The sequence below is a fragment of the Oryctolagus cuniculus genome, chromosome 6 (genome assembly GCF_964237555.1).
Source record: "Oryctolagus cuniculus chromosome 6, mOryCun1.1, whole genome shotgun sequence".
Classification (NCBI taxonomy): Eukaryota; Metazoa; Chordata; class Mammalia; order Lagomorpha; family Leporidae; genus Oryctolagus; species Oryctolagus cuniculus.
This window is the reverse complement of record NC_091437.1, coordinates 103,179,179-103,191,420: the sequence shown is the minus strand read 5'-3', so window position 1 is coordinate 103,191,420 and position 12,242 is coordinate 103,179,179. Positions and strand designations below refer to the sequence as shown.

At 36.8% G+C, this 12,242-nt stretch overlaps 1 long non-coding RNA gene across 3 annotated transcripts in view; it reads right to left on the bottom strand.

Moving 5' to 3' along the window:
* Positions 1–12,242, bottom strand: part of LOC127490586 (uncharacterized) — a 249,604-nt gene that overhangs the window by 122,349 nt on the left and 115,013 nt on the right. For 2 of the 3 annotated variants that reach the window (XR_011389481.1, XR_011389480.1), the window contains exons 2-3: positions 1,827–1,908; positions 680–979 (exon numbers count right to left, since the gene is read on the bottom strand). This is a non-coding gene — a long non-coding RNA (uncharacterized lncRNA). The remainder of the gene's footprint in view (positions 1–679; positions 980–1,826; positions 1,909–12,242) is intronic. The other variant, XR_011389479.1, reaches the window with a different exon arrangement.

The following is a 12,242-nucleotide window of genomic DNA, read 5'->3' as shown; positions in this document are numbered from 1 at the left end:
GTATAGAAGCAGCTTCTATACCATACTACAAAATACTTGCACTTAATCTTTTAAAGTCTCTCAAATAGCATCCATTAAAAGATCAATATTTTTAAGGATCAATTTTTAACTTTTTAATTGCAATTGTTAACTGCCTTCATACATACTAATCTCTATGATAACTGTGCACCTGAAATGCTAACCTATTCAATATGTTCTATGTACTAGATAATTAGGATAATTCCCCCAAAGCAATGATATTAACTGCGGTTGACAGCACGGGACTAATGAGAGAGCAGATATGAAAACGGAGAGAAAATTGTGTGAGAAAATCTTTTACTGTGAAGATCAACAATAGAAATATAAAGTATAACTTCTTGACCTAACCCAAAACAGGTGATAGGAAAAACATTATGCATCTAACTGGAGGCATTATTGATTGAAAGCATATCTGAAAATAATCATCTAAATTCATGTGTGCATTAAATAACTGTTCGCCAGTATTCAATTCTGCAAATTGAAAACTACAAACATCTGTGGCTCCCTTGAGTTTTCTTTCCTTCAACACTTTCAGTAAATTTAGTGACACAAGTGAAACCTTGTGGCAGTCACAAAAATACATAGCTTAGAGAGGAACTTTGGATATTTTATGTTTCTTTCAAGATGTGTCAAACATTGCAACACATACAAAAACAAATACCTGGTGAATGCATCCATCAATCGATAACAGTTTGCAGTTTGATGGTGATATTTTTATTTATTCAACTTTTCTCTTTCTTTTCCTGTTCTCTTTTTTCAAACAGGGTCAAACGCCGTCCTTCTGATCTGCTACAATCAGGTGCTCTCTGTTGAGCTGTCCCTTTGTTCTTCAGGAGGGGATGCATTCACCACACTGATGCATGGCTTTTGATGATCTGAAAAATGTGGGTGTTCCTCAAGGGCTACTGATCTAGATGCCTTCATTGCTAGAAATAGATCAAGGGAGGCTTTCTCCCAAAATCTAGAGTCATAGCACAAAGGAAACCAAGAAGATTAAAAGTCTTACTACTAAATTATGCACTCACCACTAAGCAAAATCTGTACCATTCTGTATTTTTTACCAGAATTACCAGAGAAAGTAGCAATATTAACATGCTATATTTGATAGATTATTCTCCCAAAAACTAGTAAATTGTCCCTAATAAATTAAATGATGAAAAATGTCTATCAAAATCAGCAATACATTTCACAGTTAACTTTCATTTACTAAGACATTTGTGCCTATTAATGTATCAGGATTTTAGACAAAAAAATTAAAAATACTCATCTGTTTGAACTGTCATTTCATCAACTTAAGAAGGGATGTAAAAATGACACAATTGAACTTTCATAAATATAAGGGAATTACACTCATATTTATATACACGTCTTTTATATATACATTATATTTATCATGTATAAAAATAAACATCATATATGCATTGCATATGTGTATATAAATTACATATTTAATTATGTAAATTTAGTAACAACTTGCTTTGGCTAAATTGTATAGTACACAGTTTGCAGAAACCAGTTTTATTTATTATGATAATGATAGTGATGTCAAAAATGAAATTCTCCCATGAGCCAACACCATAAATTAATGTTACTTTCAAAAAAAGGGATAGGGAAATTGACCTGTAATACTTTAATTTTTACAAAATGTTATTACCAATAGTCCAGTCTTAAGAAGAATGCATTCTACCAAAAAACATGAGCCCAGTGGCTTTTTTTTTTTATTCTTGCAGCCATTCTCAATTTCTCCGGTATCCAGTTACTTATTTTTGCCATATGCAGAACTGAGATAAAATTACTCAACATTTTACCTAGGGGGCAAAAGTCATTCTCTCTGTCTTGTTCTTCTGAGCACTGCAACTCCACTCAGCTCCTCTATTGATATTCCAGTATCTGTAAAGTGAAGAACATAAAATTTTATACCAAAAATTAATCAGGAAACTGTAAAAATAGATGATTAAAAAAACGATATTTGGGAGAAATGTAAAGGTAAACACAAATCCTGATCATTAACAGTCAAAGTTATTGTAGGAGTTTGAAGAATTGGGAATTATTTGGTGGATCATGGATCAAGTCACCTTCCAGATGTAGAAGCTGTTGCAAATTAACTGAAGGGAAGCCAGAAGTTGAAGAGGAGACAGAAACATCACAAAGAGCTTTACAGCTTAATATTTATAGTTTTTTTAGGCAGGGTGAGATTAGTCAAACTTGTCTAAATTGGATTCAAAGTGATACCATGTGGGTTGGATTCTGGATCAATGAAGATTTAACACTGCTACACTAAAAAAATTGTCTTTAAAATAAGCTACGTACTGCCATTTTATGTGCTGTTGAAATTTATACAATGTGAAGGCATGCTTTGAAAGAGTAAGGTTAATGGTGAAATTAAAAGATCCTAAAAATCAATTAACTGGTCAAATTGTGTATTCTTTGAAAATGTTATATTCAAATAATTATCTATTATTGGCAGAAAAACTCAAGAAAGGAAAGACTTTCAAGCTAAATTTTCATATATTTAAGAAATTGATCTTTGACTTATAATGTTCACATTGTCATATTCTTTGGATTTAACTATGCTATAAACTCAATCTGCTCTCATGGTTTTTCACACACAAATTAAGGACACAGTCTTATCTAAAGTTAACAATTGAATTGAGCACAGTCAAAATATGCATTGAAGAACAAGTGTTGTGTATTTTAAAGGTAGTTTTAAAGTCTATTTTGCTGTATATTATATATACATACAAGTATACATTCATATAGCTGTAATAAAACCACTTATAATGACCAAATTCAAGTGACTACTATTCTGATAAATATAGTGTTCAAATATTATTTTTGTGGGGAGCAAACTGGACTAGACTGAGTTACTGGAATTAAGACTTATTCTATGCATCTGCTCTCCCACAATATGGCGCTGGGAGAGAAGTAAACAGCTTCCGCACAGCTGCCTCCAGTTCAACCAATAAACTGTAGGACTTGCTCCTGATTGGAGAGCAGCGTACTCGGCGTGTGGGCAGCCGAGTTAGGATTGGCGGAGGAGGACTATAAAGGAGGAGAGAGACGGCATGCACCAGGAACATCTATGGGGAACATCTAAGGGGAACACCTGTGCAGCCCCCGAGAAAGCCGGCCGGCGGTGTGCCGCTCCCCTGCGGAAGTGGGGAATGTGGCCAGGGGGAACTGCCCTTCCACGGAGGTGGAAGGGATAGTAGCCAACCCGGGAAGAACCAGCAGCAAACCCGGGGAGGGCCGAGCAGACGAAAGAACAGCGCAGGGTCCTGTGTCGTTCCTCCACGAAGAAGGGGAGCGACAATTTTGTCTCATGAGTGTTTTGTTTTGATCATGCAGTGTCTTGTTACTCAAAACCAACTTTGCTAACAAAGCCTAAACACAATAGTGGTTGAAATATATTTACAAGAAAAAACAAAACTGCACTATAAGTGAGATATGAAGAATTTGAAGTTCTTAAGCAAATGAATACACATGAATTTATTTCAGTCCAGAGTGTTTTGTTATACCTGAAAGTCAGGTTAACTTCATGACATTTTAGAAACCATTTGATTTGAATGTTTCATGAACTTGCGTTGGGTATACACTTTAATATCAAAGCTGAATGACATTTATCACACTGAATATTTTACACCCATTGAAAATAAAATAAAACAACACACAATAACAACAAATATTCAGCTGGAAGTAGGCTATATATTAGTTAAACTAATCATTAAGTAACACTTGACCAGAACGTAGCATCACAAAAAGGCTCTGAAACGGGAGAAATCACTGGCCCCTCTCTCTCCAGGAGAGCCTGGCTGCATAACTACTTGGAGTCTCTTTAGGAAGAGAAAACTCTTAAGAAAAATCAAGCTATGAATTTAACACAAATTGTCCAATGAAGATATTAAAAAACTGTTAAACTGCAAAATTTAGTTAGATTTCTAAGGCAAAACTGTAAAAATTCATTTTCCTTTGAGAAATATTTGGCTTTTATGTTCCTGAAATTTCTTATAAATGAGCTGTAAATAATCATAGGATATGATGATATGAAGATAAAAAAGACTATTAAATAGCATAGTAATGTGTAAATCCAAAAGGTTGGGGCAGGCACTGTGGCATAGAGGGTAAAGTTACCACCTGCAGTGCCAGCATCCTTTATGGGTGCCAGTTCAAGTCCTGGCTGCTCCACTTTCGATCCAGCTCTCTTCTATGGCCTGGGAAAGCAGTAGAAGTGGCCCAAGTCCTTGGGCTCCTGCACTGGTCTCGGAGACTATAAAGAAGTACCTGGCTCCTGGCTTTGGATTGGCCCAGTTTGGGCTGTTGCAGTCATTTGGGGAATGAACCAGGGGATGGAAGACCTCTTTCTCTCTCTCATTCTCTGTCTCTGCCTCTCTGTAACTCAATCTTTCAAAAAATAAATACATCTTTAAAAATAAACAGATAAATCCAAAAGGTTGAATCAAAATTGCATTTCACTAGGATGCAACTCATACAAATATGTAAAATAGTAACCAAAATGTTGGAAATGATGTGAAATATGATTTTTACTTTCCCCTTCTCCTCCTCCTCTTTCTGCCACTTGTTATTTGCCAACTTCCCTTGAAGTTTATGTTCTTTGGGTAGAATTATTATTGTTCCATATATTCAGTTACAATATTAATCCTTTTTAGAATACTTTAATGTTTCACCATATCCTTTCTGGTACAGTGTGTTACATTTCTCTTCTCTCTGTTCTTCATTGGATATTTTTTTTCCTAGAACATGTTAACTTTCTCTTTCTACCTCAGTGGTTCTAAGTGGGAGCTGCCTGGTGGAGTTAACTGAAGACTTTAAAACCATCTATTCATGGGCTGCAGAATTTATTCTACGATTTCATTATTTGGAGAAAGGTCTTTGTAAGTTCACCAATTGATTCCAGTGTTAGGCAGAGTACCTGACTATCTCAAGATAGTCCCAGAACAAATGCCATATTTAGGTTGTTGCCTTCCACCATAACAACTTAAGAAGAAAAATAATTTTATTTCTTTCCAGTCATTAGCACTTATACACCAACCTACTCATATAGTTCTCAACACACACTATTTCAGTTATCTATGGGCATAATGTTGTCTTGTTTTTCTCACTTTCTTATCAAATTCTTATATTCAGAGATTGTTTTTTATTTCTTTTCTCTATGCCTCATATAATTTAGATATTAAGTAAAATTTTGTTATTTTAATATAAATTAACTCTAACTAAATATCTTTTTACAAAAATATTTATACTTGTTCTAGACTCTTCAAATTTGATTCATCATGAGTTATCAAACAAACCAGATATACACTCTTAAATACATCTGCACTCTAAATACATAGAGATGTAAGTATATTCATATTTATGTGCACATAAAATAATTAATAATTTTAATTATGTATAAATAAGAAACAACTCCAAACTGAAGTATCCATCCACTTTATAGAATAAAACAGAACAAAAGTGGTACAGCATATCCTAATCTTTCTAATAGTACACATGTGGTTTGTTTTTCTCTGAATTTCTCATGCTATGAATATTGTTTAGGTCAAAACAGACACTTGATCACGTTTCATGAATTGAAAGAATGAAATAGGGGGTCAGCGTGTGGCACAGCAGTTTAAAGCCCCAGCCTGCAGCTTAGACATCCCATATAAGCCCTGGTTCAAGTCTCAGCTATTCCACTTCCAATCCAGCTCTCTTTTAATTTGCCTGAGAAAGCAGTAGATAATGGCCCAAGTCCTTGAGCCCCTGCACCCACATAGAAGATCCAGGAAGCTCCTGGATCCAGGCTTCAGATCAGCTCAGCTCCAGCTATTATGGCCATTTTGGGTGTGTACCAGTGGGAGGAAGACCTTTCTCTGTCTCTGTCTCTCTCTCTGTAACTCTGTTTTTCAAATAAATAAAATAAATCTTTATAAAAATAATTAAAAAAGAGCCCATTTTTATATCTCTTAAGATATGATCATACATATGTAAAATATGATCATGGATTCAAAGAAGAGGAAAACTTAAAGTCTTGTAAGAATTAGAAATTCATGAGGCCAGTGTTACAGCATAGCTGGTAAAGCCCTTGCTTGAGATTCCAACATTCCATATAGGTACCAGTTCATATCCTGGCCTCTCCACTTCCGATCTAGCTCCCTGCTAATGGCCTAGGAAATCAGGAGAATATGGACTAAGGAATTGGGCCCCTGCTACACACATGGGATACCTGGAAGAAGCTCCTGGCTCCTGGATTCAGCTTGGCCCCAGTGCTAGCCATTTCAGGAAACCAGAATATGGACAATCTTTCCTCCCACCCACCACCATGTATGTGTGTGTGTGTATCTGTGTGTGTGAATGAGTCTGTCCCTCTCTCTCTGTAATTCAGATAACAAGAATACATCTTTAAAATAAAAAAAAAAAATAAGGGCTCATAAGACAAAACAAGCATTATAGAGTATAACCATCTACTTCCTGAATAGCAATCTGAGGAGTCATTTTTGTTGAATAGCTTAGGTGTAGACTTTTTGGTTAGACTATTTGAACATTGTACTGCATTTTTCTTCTCAGGGTGATAAATTGTAAGAGAACAAGTATGATTTGTAGGAGAATATCCACCCCCCCCCCCCAAAATAAGATAAAAACAGCTTCAACCTATAATGTGTGCCACACATTTTGTTGAAGTGGCTTTTTTCCTGGAGTAGAATAAGTTTTCTACCATGCTTATTCTGAGTTGTTGCTATGGTAACTATGTATGTCTTATAAAACTGTAAACAATTGTATAAACTGGTCAAATAGACCACACGTTTATAGCTGTGCTAGCTCAGTTCAAATGTATACACAAACCATTTTTAATATTATCTTTACAAAGAAATATTTATTCACGTCAGATGGATGTTCAGAACCTTCTTCCAAAAGATGATGGCCATTTGTGTGTGGGTACATGGTGTGTAATTGGGGGAAAGTGACTTTTCTTTCCATTTTCCAAAACATAAAATGAGGTGATTATAATACAGACAACTAGAATCCACGGTTCATCCATATAATTATTATGAGTAGTCTGAAAACATGCCAAAAGCTTTTCTAAGAATTAGGCCCTCAGGTATAAAGATTAACATGGTTAAATTGACTGCTGGCGATTTGAACAATCTCTAAAGGCTCTGCATAAAATCCATTGACAATGAAAATTTTCATTTAAAAAATGTGCTGCCATGGGCAATCCATGCTAACCAATTTATAGTCTCTATTTTTATAGGAGTTTGCAAGAAAATGGGTTTAAAACAACCAAACAAAACTGCCTGAATTTGTTATAGATTACTACACGATGATTTTGCCAACATAAAAAAACACAGACATTACAGGAAGTCAGAGGGCATGCATCTACTGCCAGCATCTAGGGTTTGAATTGGTGGGTGATGCCTTTGTGGTGTCGTATTTGCAGCACCTCTGAAGGAGATAGTGGAATGTAAGACTAAGGTTCTTACGTAAGTATATTTATTTCAAAGAAAATTTTAACTTAAAAGGCCCTTATAATAGTTAAAGGTTAATTGTTCAATATCACAGTCACCGAAACATTTGTATTTTACACAGCATAGATTGCAATTATATTTTGATTAATGCATTCATTAACAAATATATTTTCTAGTCTATAGTATTTAACAACTGTCACATATGGGATCTCCTATGCATCTTGCAATAGGGAATATCCTAAATCTGAGGATACAAATATCACATTTTTAAAGTTTGCTTTTTATTAGCTTATTTGTGTATTTCAATTTCTCATTTTCTGGGAATGTTGTACATCTACCCTGTTCTTAGACAATATTAGCAATTTCAAAGCAACAAGCAAACATAAAGTTTTAGCACATGGAACAAGATACGTAGACAAAAATGTAGAAAACTTTTTGTGATTAGAATGATGACAATGACAATGAGAACATTTGTGTTGTGCTATTTCTTTTTTTTAAAAGATTTATTTTATTTATTTGTAAGTCAGAGTTACACAGAGAGAGAATGAGTGGCAGAGAGAGAGAGAGGTCTTCCACCCGCTGGTCCACTCCCCAGTTGGGCACAAGGGCCGGAGCTGGGCTGCACTGATGCCAGGAGCCAGGAGCTTCCTCTGGGTCTCTCACGTGGGTACAGGGGCCCAAGGACTTAGGCCATCTTCTACTGCTTTTTCCAGGCCATATAGCAGAGAGCTGGATCAGATGTGGAGCAGCTGGGACTCACTGGAGCCCATATGGGATGCCAGCACTGCAGGAAGTGGCTTTACCTGCTATGCCACAGTGTCAGCCCCTGCGCTATTTCTTTTAAGGAAACATGGCCTCTCGATTGTGACTATATTTATTTATATGGAATATTTTCTCACTATTGTCTTATGAAGGATGACATTTTATACTTCCTAGAAAATGGTTACCTTTATCAGTTATCTTTCAATATCAGCACAGCAGAGTTTAATGGTTACGATGCCAGTTAGAATGCCCTTATCTCAAGTGGGAGTAGCTGGGTTAGATTGTCAACTCTGGCTCTTGATTCTAAGGTACTGTTGATGCAGATCCTGAGAGACAACAGTGATAGTTCAAATAGTCGTGTTCCTACCACCCAAGTGGGGAGACCTGGATTGAGTTCCTGGCTCCCAGACTTAGCCTAGATATTGTGGGCATTTATGGAATGAACCAACTATTTGATTTTCTCCTGTGTCTTCTTCTGCTCTCTTTCTAGTCTCTTTCCTTCTGTGTGTGTGTGTGTGTGTGTGCTGCTTTTTCCAAGTGTCCTTCTGCCTTGTAAATCAATACACAAATATTTTTAAGTTGCAGAAACAACTCAGTAAGTTTAAAAGAAAATTGCTGTTGTATAAATTATAGCTATATAATTTTACTGTTTAAAAAAATCAAAGAAAATCTTGAGTTTTTCAAGTCAAATAACAAGGATTTGTAATTATGTTAAGCAAGATCATCTTATAACAAATAAAAAAGATAGTATCTGTAAACATCTCACACTTATGAATCACAAGAGTAAGCAATGGATTAATATAAGGAATACTTTCTACCAGAAAAAAAAATATGTTTCTAATACAGTTATGAGATTAACAAATAGATCAAAATGCAGTAACAGAAGGCTGAGATCGGAGTACAGCATGTTAAGCCACCACTTGCAATACTGTCATCCCAAATTGCAGCACTGTTTAAGTCCCTGCTGCTTACTTTCAAACCAGCTTCCTGCTAATGTACCTGGGAAGGTAGAGAAATATGAAGAAAGTACTTGGGTCCTGATACCCATGTGGAAAACTAGGATGGAGTTCCAGGCTTCAGGCCTTTGCCTGTCCCACACTTTGTTGTTACAGGCCCTTAGAGACAGGGCCAGTAGAGAGAAGATTCATATTCCCTCCTCTCTCCTCTCCTCTCCTCTCCTCTCCTCTCCTCTCCTCTCCTCCCCTCCCCTCCCCTCCCCTCCCCTCCCCTCCCCTCCCCTCTTGTCTCCCCCTCTGTTTTGAATAGATAAATAAATAGTAAGAAAAATGAAGTAACATAGAATATCTCTACCTACTACACATTACTACGTTTCATAATAAAATATTACCTGTGAAATTAAATCAAATATGAGCTACCAAGATAGAAGTTTTCTTTTTAATTAACTGAAATCTATTTAAAGACTACCAAAGGGGCCAGCGCTGTGGCTCACTTGGTTAATCCTCTGCATGCGGTGCAGGCATCCCACATGGCCCAGGTTCTAGTCCTGGTTGCTCCTCTTCCAGTCCAGCTCTCTGCTGTGGCCTGGGAGGGCAGTGGAGGATGGCCCAAGTCCTTGGGCCCCTGCACCGTCATGGGAGACCAGGAGAAGTACTTGGCTCCTGGCTTCGGATTGGCATGGCGCCAGCTGTAGTGGCCATTTGGGGAGTGAAACAACGGATGGAAGACCTTTCCCTCTGTCTCTCTCTTTCACTGTCTGTAACTCTACCTGTCCAATAAAAAAAAAAGAAAAAAAAAAACATACCAAAAAGTTCCTACAGACAATTTTTCTTACTGTAGAGAATTAAATGCAATTTAAAAATAAAGGAAAAGAGATAAAGTTTATCTTAGGTTATATAACTTGATGTAAGTTAATCACACAGTGGTATAATTTGAGAAAAATTTAAGGAAAATAGAAGAGTTGAGAAAGCACAACACCAGCTGTGATGCAATATAGCAATAAATTCCTCTCTCCTGTTTCTCCTATATCTGTGATTAGAACCTCCTCCACACACTAGGGAGAAAATCCACATACATTCTGTCAGCCTGAAAGAAATTATTTTTTTCTAAGATTGATTGATTTGGGGACTGGCACTGTGGCGTAGTAGGTAAAATCACCACCTGCAGTACCTGCATCCCATACGGACACTGGTTCAATCCCAGCCACTCCACTTCCAATCCAACTCTCTCCTATGGAATGCGAAAACAGAAGATGGCCCAGATCCTTGGGCCCCTGCACCCATGTGGGAGACCTGGAGGAAGCTTCTGGCTCCTGGCTTCAGATAGGCGCAGCACCAGCTGCCGCAGCCAATTGGGGAATGAACCAGCAGTTGGAAGACCCCTCTCGCCCCCAATGCCTCTCCTCTCTCTGTGGAACTCTTTCAAATAAATAAATAAATCTTTAAAAAAAAAAAAAAGAGATTGATTGATTTGAAAGGCAGAGTGTCAGAGAGAGAGAGCTTCCATCTGCTGGTTTACCCTCCAAATACCTGCAAGGGGTAGGTCTGGACCAGGCAGAAGCCGGGGACTCCATTCAGTGAGTGGTAGGACTCTGGCACTTAAGCCGTCATCTGCTGCATCATCATACACTTCATTTCCTGAAGAACAAACCTTGAGACTGAGCTGGAGATTTGGTGAAGAGTATGTAGAAGGATGCCAGGTAAGCACTGATGTGGTCAGCCACAAAATCTCTGCTGGATAAGGAGGGATGTCATTGCCAGAATCAAAGAGCAATGGAGGCTCCACACATTTATAATTTAGTTTTAAGTCATTTCTCATCCAAGGAAGATATTTTAGTCCCCCAAATATTTACAGATAAATGAACCATAAGTTATGAACTGTCATTTAGAGCTCCAAATCTGTGACCAATTCACCAAATTCAATGCTATTGTCAGAAAATTATTTAGCATATGTAAATTTTAAAAATTACACCTTCAATCCATTGAGCTAAAATGTTACTACTTATCTTGGTATATTAATAATTTAGGGGGACCAGTGCTGTGGTGCAGCAGGTTAAGCTGCTGACTGCATCACTGGTATCCCATATGGGCAAAGGTTCAAGCCCTAGCTGCTCAGCTTCCGATTCAGCACCTTGCTTACATGCTTGGGAAAGTAGCAGAAGCTGTGCCTACACAGTAGTAATATATAAAATCATGCATCAGTTTGCAAATAAAAAATGTATTTGAAATCTAAAAATGTATATGAAATGTGCCTGAAATGTATTTGAAAAATGTATCTCTTCTGATTTATTTCAAATTATGTTCAGAAGTTGTCATATTCTCTTAGCTCCTCCTGTTATAGAATGAAGAAAAGAGAGTGGGTTTATTCCATTGACATGTGGAATCTTTGCATTAGTTTTCTGATGATTAATTTCAAAAGGGACTTTTACTAGAGATTAAGGAAGAAACAATAGCTAAAATGTGTTATGAGTAGATAAATGAATTTTTATATAAAAACATTAAAAAGGATGAATATTTTTGTAACAAATAAAACCTTTTGTCAGGAATGAGAACAGATTCTAAAAATCAGAAGTCATAAAATTATAAAATTGTAAATACAAACTTGGACTTATTGCACATTGCAGCCAATAGGTGGTAATGCTTCATGAAAGTATGAAATGAACTACAATTGGCTGCTCTAAAAATTCTCCAGTGGAAAAAATAACCTGAGGCTGATTACTGCTGCTGCTATGGCTGTGGTTGAATGAGCTCTAATTTGACCCTCAAGTGACAATCTCACCAATGAGAAATATATGAAGACAGTCATTTCAACACAATGCTTTCAGAGGTAGGCTGATGTAATGTTAGTGTCAAAAACGGGAAGACATTGAATGCATTTTCTAAAGAGTGAAAAATCCAGAAACATTTGAGGTCCTGTTTATCAGTAGCCAGTCAAGAATCTTCAAGCAGATATGAACTCAATGGGCTTTCATATTCAAATCTAACCTAGTGGGCATATGTTGTTACCTATGTATGTTATTATATTCTGTAAAGGTGAATGTAA